This window comes from Emydura macquarii, unplaced genomic scaffold (genome assembly GCF_026122565.2).
Source record: "Emydura macquarii macquarii isolate MOO-44397 ecotype Brisbane River unplaced genomic scaffold, CSIRO-AGI_Emac_v2 contig_144, whole genome shotgun sequence".
NCBI lineage: Eukaryota > Metazoa > Chordata > Testudines > Chelidae > Emydura > Emydura macquarii.
Window position 1 is genome coordinate 1,185 of NW_027130281.1, and position 12,627 is coordinate 13,811.

General features: G+C 57.1%; 1 long non-coding RNA gene across 1 annotated transcript; it reads right to left on the reverse strand.

The window, feature by feature from the left end:
* Positions 1-941: 941 nt before the first annotated feature.
* On the reverse strand, positions 942-3,574 carry LOC137150335 (uncharacterized). Its single transcript, XR_010918950.1, has 3 exons — positions 3,459-3,574; positions 1,271-1,303; positions 942-974 (listed from the first exon to the last, which is right to left on the reverse strand). It is a non-coding gene; the product is annotated as an uncharacterized lncRNA (long non-coding RNA).
* Positions 3,575-12,627: the final 9,053 nt, after the last annotated feature.

The following is a 12,627-nucleotide window of genomic DNA, read 5'->3' on the forward strand; positions in this document are numbered from 1 at the left end:
AAAAGAAATACAAACATGCTGTAGTCTATATTGCAGCTAAGGCACCTAAACAACCTTAGCTCTGCCCTGTAGTAACATCACAAGGGGACGACTGAAAAAACATTGTGTGCCTTTAAAACTCCATTTAATTTAATATAAACCCACACACACTGTCCTGCACTGATCAGACCTGTGTCGTTTTTGCATGGAGTCAAAGCAGGGTGGAGCTGAGATTGTGGGTGCCCATGGTGACTGAGGGTGAAATCCTGCCCCTTCACGTGTTACATGGGCATGGAAGGGCCAGAACACAGGGCAATTCCTGGTGAGGATTCCTGGTAAGTCTCTCAGGGTTGATCTACACTGCAAAAAACCCCACGGCCATGGGTCTCAGAACCTGGGTTAACTGACTCTGGCTTACAGGGCTCACAATACAGGGCTAAAAATAGGGGTATAGACGCTCACACTCAGGCTGGCACCTGGACTCTGAACCTGGCGAGGGGGGAGGGTCTCAGAGCCTGGACACCAACTTGAGTGGGACTGTCTACACTGCTATTATTTAGCGCTGCAGTGTGAGCCCAAGTCAGTTAACCCGGGCTCTGAGACTTGCGGCAAGAGGTGTGGTTTTGGTTTTTATTCAGGTCCCCAGTGGGTTGCTATTACTCACGGAACCATTTCTGTAATTTCCATGGGTTTTATTAGGACAAATGGGCCCTTTTCCTTCAGAACCCATCTGTGGCAGGGCAAGCAGCCCCTGAGCTCATTGCTTGAACGCTGGTGCCAAAATGGAGATGTTCACTGTCACTCATTAAAACTCCACCTGCAATAATTGAGTTAAAGGTGTTAAACTGTGACTACATTGGCATTAAATGTGGCTTTGAATTGAGTTAAGTTGGCTCAACTGTGCTAAGTCGACTGACATTACATGAAATCTTCAACCCATCCCAGGGGCCCCAGACACTGACCTTTCTGTTTCTTCATCTCAGATCGCAGAGTCTCTAGAGGGATAAAAAGGTAAAGGTGATTCATAGATTCCAAGGCCAGAAGGGACCATTGTTATCATCTAGCCTGACCTCCTGCATAACAGAGGCCAGAGAACTCCCCCAAAATAATTCCTAGAGAAGATCTTTTAGAAAAACATCCGATCATGATTTCATAGCTACCCGTGCTGGAGGATTCACCATGATCCTTGGAAAATTGTTCCAATGGTTAATTAATAATGGTGAGATTTCACCCTGTTGTATTTATGGGGATAACTTTACTGTCAGCTAATGTAACTGGCCCAGATACGGACCTTTCTCGCTCTCCAGTTCTGATCGTAGGGTCTCTACAAGAAGAATAGGGAAGAGGTGAGATTTCACCCTGTCATGTTTATGGCACAGTTCCTGCTTTTAATATAATTGTGCTGTAATTATGAAAGTGAAACTGACAAGCAGGACACACAGACAGTTCTGTCTTAACATCCCTGCACCTAGCATCCCCCAGGCCCCACTGGCTGTCACCTGGGCTTAGTGCCTGGGCTCCACTGGCTATCACCTCTAGGGGCTGCTCTAAGTGCCTCGCGCAGGAGCCATGCCTGCTGCCTGCACCCAGCACACTCCTGTCAGATCTGGCTGTTTTGGGAGGCGGGAGGGAAGGTCTCTGTTTATCCATTTCACTGTTTGCTCCCCTTTGTGCCCAACCCTGAATGGCCCCAGCTCTTGACTGTGGTGATGGGGGAGGGAAGTGAGCAATGGGAATGGGGCATTGAGCTGGGCTGGATAAGGGACAGGGTCTGCTTGACTCAGTCCTAGACTGACTCCTGGCTGTGTGGCTTGTGCCTGTCACCTGGTCCTAGTGATGTGTGGGAACAGCTCCCTCTAGGGCCTGGGTAGATGGGGTGCCCCAGCTAAGAACTTAGTGGAGATGCCTTTCTTTAGCTGGGTGCTCAGCTCAGCATGAGCCAGGGAGGGGGTGTGGATGGACCCTACAGGCATCACCTCTAAGATCAGCTTTTTCCCACTGGGAACTCATCCACGGGGTGTGTCAGCCTGGGATACAAACACTGCAGGAAATGGAGGTAGCGTCATGTCTGACAGTCACTTCTGAGCACAGCCTGAGCTAGACCATCTTGTCCCCAGTGCGAGCAGCGTCTCAGGGCAGCCGTGCAAATCCTGAGCGTGTTTGTTTTGTTACAGCACTCCTAGCCAGACCGCACAGCCGTGCAAATCCTGAGTGTTTGTTTTATTACAGCACTCCTAGCCAGACCGCACAGCCGTGCAGTGTGTGTGTTTTGCAGAGAATTCTGCACAGCACAGCCGTGCAAATCCTGAGTGTGTGTGTTTTATTCCCAAGGCCTGTGAAACAAGACAGTGACAGTTAATTGGTCTGATTTGTTAGTGTTTGGAAATGAGCCCAACATAGCTCTCTGTGGGCACATAGACACATTTTACATACAACTCGAAATGAGATAATCCCTGTCACCTAAACATGGGCTCAATGCACATCCTGTATCCATTCAAACCACAAATTAACCAGTTCAAACCTGGTGCTGACAGAGTGGGAAGGTGACAGTTCTAAACACACAACGTCCAGTTCTAACTTCCACAAGTAAAAAGCACGGATCCTTTCTGCTTCTTTGAATTACCTGCTTCCGTCCTCACTGAAAAATCATTTTAATAGACATTTCCCTTTCCCAGTTTTTCCTACACTTGCAAATTTCTACATAAAGTTCACAGCATTTCAAGGGAGAAAAGTCCTCTGGGGCGTACTTTAAAAGATGTCTTGGGGTTTGCATGCTGGTACTGATTAAATTAAACAAAAACTGAGTATTCAAAGCGCAGCTCCCTATAAACACAGAGATCACTGAAGGCCAATTTCTGCCCTTTGTGACCAGAGAAAAAACTCCAGCTGAGCACTTACACTGCAGTAGAGAGTTCATTGCCCTGTTCCTGTAGCAGGATCTCAGGCTGAGCCAATCTTAGTGTAGATAAGGGAACTGTTACCCTTCCCATTTGCACAGCCACTACTTTGCCCATCCACAGCTCCTACTTACCTAGACGGGGAAAAGAGGGGATCCATGCACAGACTGGGGGGCAGAACTGGGCCCTAAGAAGCCCCTTCTCTCCTCTTACTTTGTTTTCAGGTTTTCCTGCAAGCAGCCCAGTTACACATGTCGGAGCTCCAAGCCCAGCTCACTGAGCCTCACGTTTGTGTTTCAGCTGGAGCAGGGCTGACCCCACGGAATAGCTCAGAGTCACATTCCAGCGGGTGCCTTGGTGAGAGCCGAAGGGGTGAAACCACTTGACGCTTCTCGGTTCAAATGTGAAGTCATAATTTATTCAGCTCCCCCTTCACCCTCAGCCCAGCTCCCACTGCCTGAAACTCCTCTGGACATTAAAAAAGCCACTTAATCCCTGTCTCTCTGCTTTTGGTTTTGGTTTTAAATCTCTGTCTGTCTGTCTGTCTCTCTCTCTCACCAAGCCTCTCCCTTGTTACTTTACCTTTCGCTCTGTGTTGCCTCCAGAAGCAGTAACTGGCCAGGGCAATGAGAACAGCCAGGAGAGCCAGGATCACCCCCAGAGCTACCATCCAGGGACTGACCCTCGGGAAAAACAGCTCTGCAAGAGAAAGTGTCATTGACTAGATGGAAGCAAACACGCACAGGATGAAGGCAGGACAATCGACAATGGTGACCAGGACAGTTACAAGAATCTCACAGGGAAATACACAGTGAGATGTGGCTCCTTTGTGCTTTATTATTAAGCCAATGAAAGTCCAAGCTTTAGTCTTCTTACTGACTATGGTTAATTCATGGAAGGGGGCGTGATGGTGACAGGGAGGGGGCAGGGTGGAGCTCTGCTATGCTGAACCCATCTTCATCCTCCCCCGGCCTACGTCCAAGTGAGCTAGCGTTCCCTCACTTCTCTAGGCTGCTCTGACTTTCCCCAAGGCTGCAGCCGGTGCAGACTGGCCCTCAGGATCAGAGCTGTGACCAGCTTCCTGACACCCCGACTCCCTGAGCTCAGAGGGGCTCAGCTACATGAGAGAGTCTGACCCCAAATATGTGAATGAAGGATTTTAATGAAAACAAAACTTGGGCCTGGAAATTCAGAGTAAAAATTCCTCCAGATTCCTGTTTCTTGAGTCCCAGAGCAATGGCTGACTAGAGAGTCCTTTGCTAAGTGGTCAGTGTGGTGTATTGAAACTGTGCAAAAGTTACAAGCTGACAGCTTAAATCCTGAGGGGATTCTGGCTCTTGCTTGCAGGTAAAGGGCTCTGTAGGGAGCGTGTATCTGGGTCCTCTGCAGTCAGTCTGCAAAGAGCCAGCCAAGAGCAAGGTGGGCTGAGTTCTGCTCCTCTGCCTTAGGGAGCAGCCTGCTTTGTCTCTCTCTGTACTTGGCTGTGATGTGGTAGAGTTCTGGATTCTTAGAAGTAAAGCAGTGTTACATTGCAGCCTTCCAGGAAGAGTGTTTATGTTTTGTTTTACACTCTCTGTGTGTACGCTGTGAACATAACAATCAGGTAATCCTGGGCATATCATAGACTAGACAGCAGTGCAGCACTTTAAGACCTAAAATAAATAGTGCTTTACAACTGCAACCTTTTATTATTATAGAGATGAAATATTCTGTATTAACCAAGTTGTTTGGTAGATAATAATACCTAAAATCAAGACCTTTTTTCCTCCCTAAAAATTAAAATGCTCTTAGGTAAGATTCTAGTTCTGCATATTTTGGGCCTGTACTTTTATTGCTGGTATTTTCAGCTGTAATCTAAGTAGCAGTGCTCAGATCATTTCCAGGGCTCTCTTCCGCTGTTTGGGAAAAATGACTTTTTTAGCCAGATTTTCATAAATACTCAGCACCCAGCAACTCTCACCAAGAACCAAGGAGAATTCCCTCCTTCAAAGCACACACAGAGAAGTCAGACACAACCATAAATCCTCTTGCTGGGAGGTTGCAGCACAAAACCACTTGATTTCTTAGAATCCAGCATCTTAACACACAAGAACCCCACAGCAGAGGGGAGGGCTGCTCCCTAAGGCAGCGGGCACAGCTCACCCCACCTTGCTTTACGCTGGCTCCTCTGGGGTGTAAATCTACCTCGCACTAGGCTGCTGCGCACTCACTGGCTGTGTGAATCCAGCTGCTTGGCAATGAAATGCACTTAGATCTGTTCCCAGTTCAAAGTGGGGTAGAGCAAAGTGCACTATGGAATTGTTAGTGCATGTGGCAGAGTCCACACAGACGGACAGTGCGCGGCAGGCTAGAGTGAGGCAGATTTACATGCCAGCTCGCCGTGAGAGATGCCATCTCCACTAGGCAGGAAGTAGCCAAAGACACATCCAAAAGTAGCTAGATGTAGCTAAATCAACATTCAACACCTGTCACTAATGTCACTATCAAAAGTATCCATAAATCATCCTTAACTATATACCGCTGTATATTACACATGCAAATGTTTTACTAAAACACACATTTCTTCATGGTATAATTAATGGATTCACAAAATAGCTCAAAACTGTGAGGTGAACAAATTGTGAATAACACCCACATCTCCATCACGTCCATCTCCCGCTCGTGTGCTTCAGACTCAGTACTTGGCTCTTGATTGCTGGTGCTGGGCTCGATTTGCTCCCGGTTGTGAAAGGGCTGCTTCTCCTTGAACAGATAGGCTGTGTTTGTCTTAATGAGGTTCGTTACCGAGTCAGGAAGGCTGGAAGTACTGCAGGATTCCCCGGACAATGTCAGTCCAGTTCATCATAGGATGACATTTAATGCGTTAATGCCCATTCGAGTCCACAGCTCAGATTTCATAATGTTCATCATACTGAACAAACGCTCAACCTCAGCATTTGAATGGGGCAGTGAAAGTGTAGGGGTACAGATAGATACAATGAATTGAATTTATATTACAACTGAATTGTCTTTACTGTGTATATAACACACACACTAAAACAGCACTAATTGATTCAGTCATAAAATCGCGCTTTGCGTGTATTAGCAGACACTTGGTAGACCCGCCGCTTTCATGCGCTCCTTTAGTTACCACTGACAAAGCTGTCTCCTGTCTCCAAGTCACTCGCTGCTCGCCCCTCTACTGTTTGAGTCACTTGTGCTTTTATTATTATTATCATGGATAGAAACTGTCTGTCTTTTAAGTAGCTCATTCTTTGTAGCCATTAGAAATTGCCTTTAGAGTATCAGTTAGTCAATATCGTGTATGTTTTCTTTAATGTCATAATTAAAGTAACTCTGTCACTCTGTTTAATAGCTTGTCTTATTACATTGTGTGATATATCAAGGGCAAAGGGTGGGTGGGCGGGGGTGGGCGGGCTGCCCCACCGCTCAAGGCCTTTCCCCCAGCCCAAGGGGAGGAGCCACCGGACCTAGAGAGCAACTAATTTCGGGGGACAACAAATGTAAAAACAGGAAGGGCGTGAGGGTCAGAGGTATAAAAGAAGGGAACCGGAAGGGGACACTGAGCAGAGAACCCCAGACAGGTGGTGATCCGAGAACAGGGCTGGCCGTACGCTGGAGGAGTGGGCCCGCGAGAGGTGGTGTCGGGAAGGATAGATGCTGTCCAATCGGGAGTGGCTCAACCGTTCTTCCCCGACCCGGACAAAGATTAAGGTGATGGTGTCATCCGGGTGGTGGTCCCGCCAGACGTCCACCAGGGAGTGGTCGTCCAGGATCTCCCGGAGGACGGCGGCGGCGGCCTGGCACTGCTCGGTCCCGCTCCTTGAGGGTGGTGTTAAAGTCCCCGCCCAGGACCAGGCACTCGTGAGGATCCACTGCACCGAAGAAGGCAGCCGCCTGCTGAAAGAACCGCACCCGCTCCGGGCCGCAGTCAGGGCATAGATGTTGACGAGGTCCAACACCAGCCCCTCCAAGCTGACCCAGAGGTGCAGCAGGTGGCCCGGCACAACCTCGGTGATCCCCACCACCTCAGGCTACAGGGTGTAGGAGAACAGGGTGGCTACTCCGCCAGCGCGGGTGGAGAGAAGACTCAGGTGCACCCCGTCTCCCCACTTCAGCCGCCAGCTGGCCTCGGTGGCTGAGTCCGTGTGGGTCGCCTGCAGGAACACCAGGGAGTACCCCCCTTCCCCCGAAGGAAGGAGAGCACCTGCGTCCTGCGGAGACCCGTCCTGCAGCCCCTGGTGTTCAAGGTGGCGAAGACGACAGGCATCATGAGGAGGGCTGGGGGGGATCCTCGTGGCCAGGAATGCCAGCGGCTCTCGCCGGGCTCCGCAGCAGCCCATGACCGGTCCCGAAGGCCATCAGGGCGTCACGGAAGCTGCAGGCCCGCTGATAGGCCGTGGCGTCCTGCCACCCAGTCCTCTTCCCCTCCTTCAACGTGGCCCTCACAGCCCGGAGGACGCAATGGAAGTCCCCCCAGCGCTGCAGTGCGAGCTGCACCCGGTTCCGGGCACCACGGGAGTCCCGGAGGAAGGTGTGCAGCTCCTCACGCAGCGCCTCAGGGGGTTCGTCCTCCAGCCTGGCCCCTGCAGCGGCCCCGCTGCCGGATGGGACAGAGGATGGGGGCAGCGGCGGAGGGAAGACGGGGTATTGGAAAGCGGAGGTGGGGTAGCAGGGGGAGGAAATGCCTCGCCCTGGGGCGAGCCCCCTCCAGCGCCCACCAAAAGCGGCCCTGGCTCCCTCTCCCCCACAGGCCCCGCCGGACTGCTCCGGGCATCAGCGGGGCAGAGGAGCGAGATGGGACGCCAGTTCTGGAGGTCGCGGAGGTCCCCCTTCTTGGGCAGCAGGGCGAGCACAGCCCACCTGCACGACAGGGGAGCTCTCCGCTGGCCTCGGACTCGGCCCAGATGATGGAGAGGTCCGGGCCGAGGAGGTACAACACCTGGCGTCCCAAAACACGCGGTAGAACTCTACGGTCAGCCCGTCCATGCCCGGGGATTTGTTGGTGGGCATGAGGCGGAGGGCTTCCGAGAACTCGGCCAGAGTGAGAGGGAGCTCGAGCTGGTCCCGATCACCCGTGCCAACCGTGGGAAGTTCGTTCCAGAGCATCCTGTGGGCGGCGGCTTCGCTTGGATCTGGGGAGAAGAGGTCGGCGTAGAAGGCCCGGGCCCTTCCATGCATCTCCACTGGATCCGTCAGGGGGGTGCCGTCCCCTGCCAGAAGGTAGGTGACGTGCTTCCGGGCCCCCTGTCTTTTCTCCAGGGTGTAGAAGAAGCGGGAGCCATGATCCATCTCCCGAAGGAGACGGATGCGGGATCGAACGAAGGCACCCCGAGCCCGAAGGTTTTTGAGGGCCCGGAGCTCCTCCCACTTCTCCCGGCACGCTCCGCAGAGGGATGGGTCCTCGGTGCTGGCGGCCAGACGCCTCTCTAGCACTAAGACCTCCCGCTCCAACTGCTCTATCCCCACATCCCTCCGCCGGCTGGCCCCCCGAGTGTAGTCGCAACAGAAGAGCCGGGCACACACCTTCCCCATGTCCCACCAGCGCCGCGCCGAGGGAAAGGCGCGCCTCTGCCCCCGTCAGGCCAGCCAGAACTCCCGGAAGGACGCCACGAAGCCCACATCCTCCAGCAGGCTGTTGTTGAAATGCCAGTAGGCCAGCCCCAGCCTCTCTGTCGCCAGAGAGGCTGTCACGGTCACCAGTGGTGATCCGAGAACGGGGCCGGCCGGATGCTGGAGGAGTGGGCCCACGAGAGATGGTGGCGTGAAAAATAGATACTGTCCAACCGGGAGTGGCTCAATCGATCTTCCCACACCCGGACAAAGGTGAAGGTGATGGTGTCGTCTGGGTGGTGGTCCCGCCAGACGTCCACCAGGGAGTGGCTGTCTACGATCTCCTGGAGGACGGCGGCGGCGGCCTGGCACTGCTCGGTCCCCGTGTGGTCCCGCTCCTCGAGGGTGGTGTTAAGGTCCCCGCCCAGGACCAGGCACTCGCGAGGATCCAGTGCACCGAGGAAGGCGGCTGCCTGCTGAAAGAACCGCACCCACTCCAGGCCCGCATTCGGGGCATAGACGTTGACGAGGTTCAACACCAGCCCCTCCATGCGGACTCGGAGGTGCAGCAGACGGCCCGGCACAACCTGGGTGATCCCCAGCACCTCGGGCTACAGGGTGGAGGAGAACAGGGTGGCCACTCCGCTCGTGCGGGCGGAGAGATGACTCAGGTGCACCCCGTCTCCCCACTCCAGCCGCCAGCTGGCCTCGGTGGCTGAGTCCGTGTGGGTCTCCTGCAGGAACACCAGGGAGTACCCCCCTCCCACCGAAGGAAGGAGAGCACTTGCGTCCTGCAGAGACCTGTCCTGCAGCACCTGGTGTTCAATGTGGCGAAGACGACGGGCATCATGAGGAGGGCTGGGGGGGATCCTCGTGGCCAGGAACGCCAGCGGTTCTCCCTGGGCTCCGCAGCAGTCCGTGACCGTTCCCGAAGGCCATCAGGGCGTCACGGAAGCTGCAGGCCCGCTGGTAGGCTGCGGCGTCCTGCCGCCCGGTCCCTTTCCCCTCCTTCAACGTGGCCCTCACGGCCCGGAGGACACGGTGGAAGTCCCCCCAGTGCTGCAGCGCGAGCTGCACCCGGTTCCGGGCACCACGGGAGTCCCGGAGGAAGGTGTGCAGCTCCTCGCGCAGCACCTCAGGGGGTTCGTCCTCCAGCCTGGCCCCTGCAGCGGCCCCGCTGCCAGATGGGGCAGACGACGAGGGCAGCGGCAGAGGGAAGACAGCATCCCCTATAGGGCTGGGAGTGGCAAAAACAAAAGCCGCCTCCTGGGAGCTCTCCAAGGGGAAGGAGACGACTCCAGGGGCGGCGGGGGCACAGGTAGCAGGGGGCGGGAGGGAGGATTCGGGGACGGAAGGTGGTGGAGGGGCGGGATCAAGGAGAAAGGGAGGAGTCGAGACAGGGGGAGGGTCGTTGGAAGGGACTGGGGGAGGAACAGGGTTAGGTACAGAGTCCGCGGCATTGAAGTCAGCGGGGCGTGGTGTCCCTGGAGTGGGGCCGGGAGCTGGAGGGTTGGGCAAGGCAGAGGAGATAGCTTCTGGGCCAGGCATAGGAGCCACACCATCCGGGGTTCTACACTCCTGAGGAAGAGGGACTGGGTCGGCGGGCGGCCATCCCGGGGTAGAAGGTGGGGAGGGCAACTGCCCGGGGCTGGACTGGTCGGTCCCAGCCATTGCCCCGAGGGCTGCAGGGGCCATAGAGGAAGTGGAACTGTCTACCGGGGTGGGGGAAGGGTCCGGGACAGTCTGGGGTACAGGAGCAGGGTCATCAGCTGGGGAAAGGAGGGAGGGGAAAGGGGAGGGCGGCTGAAGGCCGTCCTCAGCCAAACCCTCTGGACGGGAGGGTTCGTCCATCCCTGGACACGCCGGGGTTAGGCCCAAGGCGTCTATCTCCTCCATAAGGGAGGAGAAATCTCCCCCCGCCACCACAAGTTCTCCCTCGGCAGGGACCGAGGAAGAAGCAACCTCAGCACCCACAGAGGGTGCGAGGGACATGGGGGCAGAGGGGCATCCGGCCGGGGACTCCTTTAGAAGGGACTCTAGGAGGGAGATGGTACCACCCACAGCTGCCGCTGCAGTCTCCTCGGCCAGTGCCACCCACCGGGCCGTGGCCGGGGGCGCGGCGGAAGGCCCAGGTCCAGCAGCCCCCTTACGGGATTTGTAGGGGTGCTCACCCTCCTCGATGAAGAGGGGGAGGGGGCACCATGTCCCGGCCTTGCGCTTGCCGCGCTTACCCTGCACGAGCTCCCAGCCCTCCAAGGTGGAGGGCTGGGCGGTAGGGGCAGGGCCAGAGGGCAAGAGCGCAAAGGACAGGGTATGGGAAAGCGGAGGCGGGGTAACAGGGGAAGGAAAGGCCTCTCCCTGGGGCGTGCCCTCTCCAGTGTCCATTGAAGGCGGCCCTGGCTCCCTCTCCCCCGCAGGCCCCGCCAGACTGCTCCAGGCGTCAGCGGGGCGCGCTCGCTCGTCAGGGCACACCGGGGGAGACACCCCCGGGGCCCGAGCGGAGGTGGCAGGTGATGGAGGAGGGGTGGCCACAGGGACCACATGGCTGAGAGGGGTGTCGCCGCTGGTCTGGCCGGCACCCCCCTGGGTCCTGGGGGTCACGGGCTCCCCACTTTGCCGGGCCAGGGGGCAGTCCCTCCGGACGTGCCCTGTGGCCCGGCAGAGGAAGCACCGGGCCTCCCCCGTGCTATAGTGGACCCTGTACTTGGTCCCTTGATGGGGCACCAGAAAGGACCCCTCAAGCGCCTCTTCGCTACGCACCGCCGCCGGCGGCAGCTGGAGCTGCACCCGCCGGCGGAAGGAGAGGACGTGGCGGCGGGCAGGGTCTTTGCAGCCGAGCGGAAGCGGGCTGATGATGGAGATGGGCTTCCCCAGGGCAGAGAGGAAAGGCAGAAGGGCAGCATTGGGAAGGAAGGGTGGGACGGAGGTGACGACCACCCGCACGCCCAAGTCTTCCAGGGGCTCCACGGGGACGTGGACGCCCCCCACCGCCAGGCCTGTCACCACCGCCTCCTGGGCGGCGGCCTCCAATGCCAGGAAGAAGACCACCTTCCCGTACATCTTGGAGGCTGCCACCACGGCCGTGGGCCCCACCACCCGCGCCAACGCCCGCATGTAGGTTTCTACGTGGGGCGAGGCAGGCACCAGGAGGCAGCGGACCCCATTCCTCCTGGTAAGGGTGGGGAAGGGGCCCCGGCCTCCAGGGATGGTGCTGGAGGTGGCGGGCGGGCCAGATGACACGGCAGCGTGCGGAGGACCCGCAGCGACCTGGGCGTACGCTCTGGGAGCGGCGCCACCCCCAGAGCTGGTGGAGGGAACAGCAGGGGAAGGGACAGCGGGGGAGGGAGCGGGGGCAGGCCCCACCACGGGTGGGAGCGCCGCCCGGGTGGGGCCTTTGCCCTTTTTCTTCCCCTGGCCCTTTTTCCCAGCCGAGGGCGCACCCCCCTGAGTTTCGGGGGGGGCGGGAGCTGGAGCAGCAGCAGAGTCCCTAGAGTCCCCTCCCGAGGCGTCCACCACCGGAGCCCTGGGCCCGACGGCCGGTGGCCCAGTAGAGGTGGCGGGGTTAGACACCTTGGGCGGGAGGGGAGGGGGGAGGTCGGGGCAAGGGGCAGGAGCATCCAGGGAGGGGGTCCCAGCCCCAGACACACACGCCATCCTGGGGGAAGGTAGGAACGCAGCGGGGAGGGTGGGAGTTAAGGGGGGTGGCAAAGGAGGCGAAAGGGAGGGAGATTAGAGGGGGAAGGGTGTGGGAGTGAGATTGGAGGGGCGGGGGGGTAAGGGAGACGGGGTAGGGGAGTGGAGAGGGGAGAGGAGGTGGGTGGGGGAGGGGAAAGGTGGACCGCTCCTCCCTGCTAGCCTGAAAGCAGGGGAGGAGGGCACCAGGGCAAATAAGAAGGAGGGGGGGCAGTCCAGGCAGGGGCACAGAGAACACACTCACCAGCCCAGGTAGAAGGACCGGCTCCTCCGGCTGCACTGGGAACAGGGGCTATTTCAACTTAGAGGGGGATGCAGTGTGGGGGGGGGGCAACAAAAAACAGAGGGGGTCAGGGAAAGGGAGCCATGAGCACCCCAGGGCAGGAGTACTGGGCCAGGGCAGAGGGGAAGCTGCAGCAGAAAAAACAGGGGAACGGGGCCAAAGCAGGGCTGGAAAGGCCCAGGGGACCAAAGGGGGCCTGGAGGCAGAGACCAGCCTCCAGGT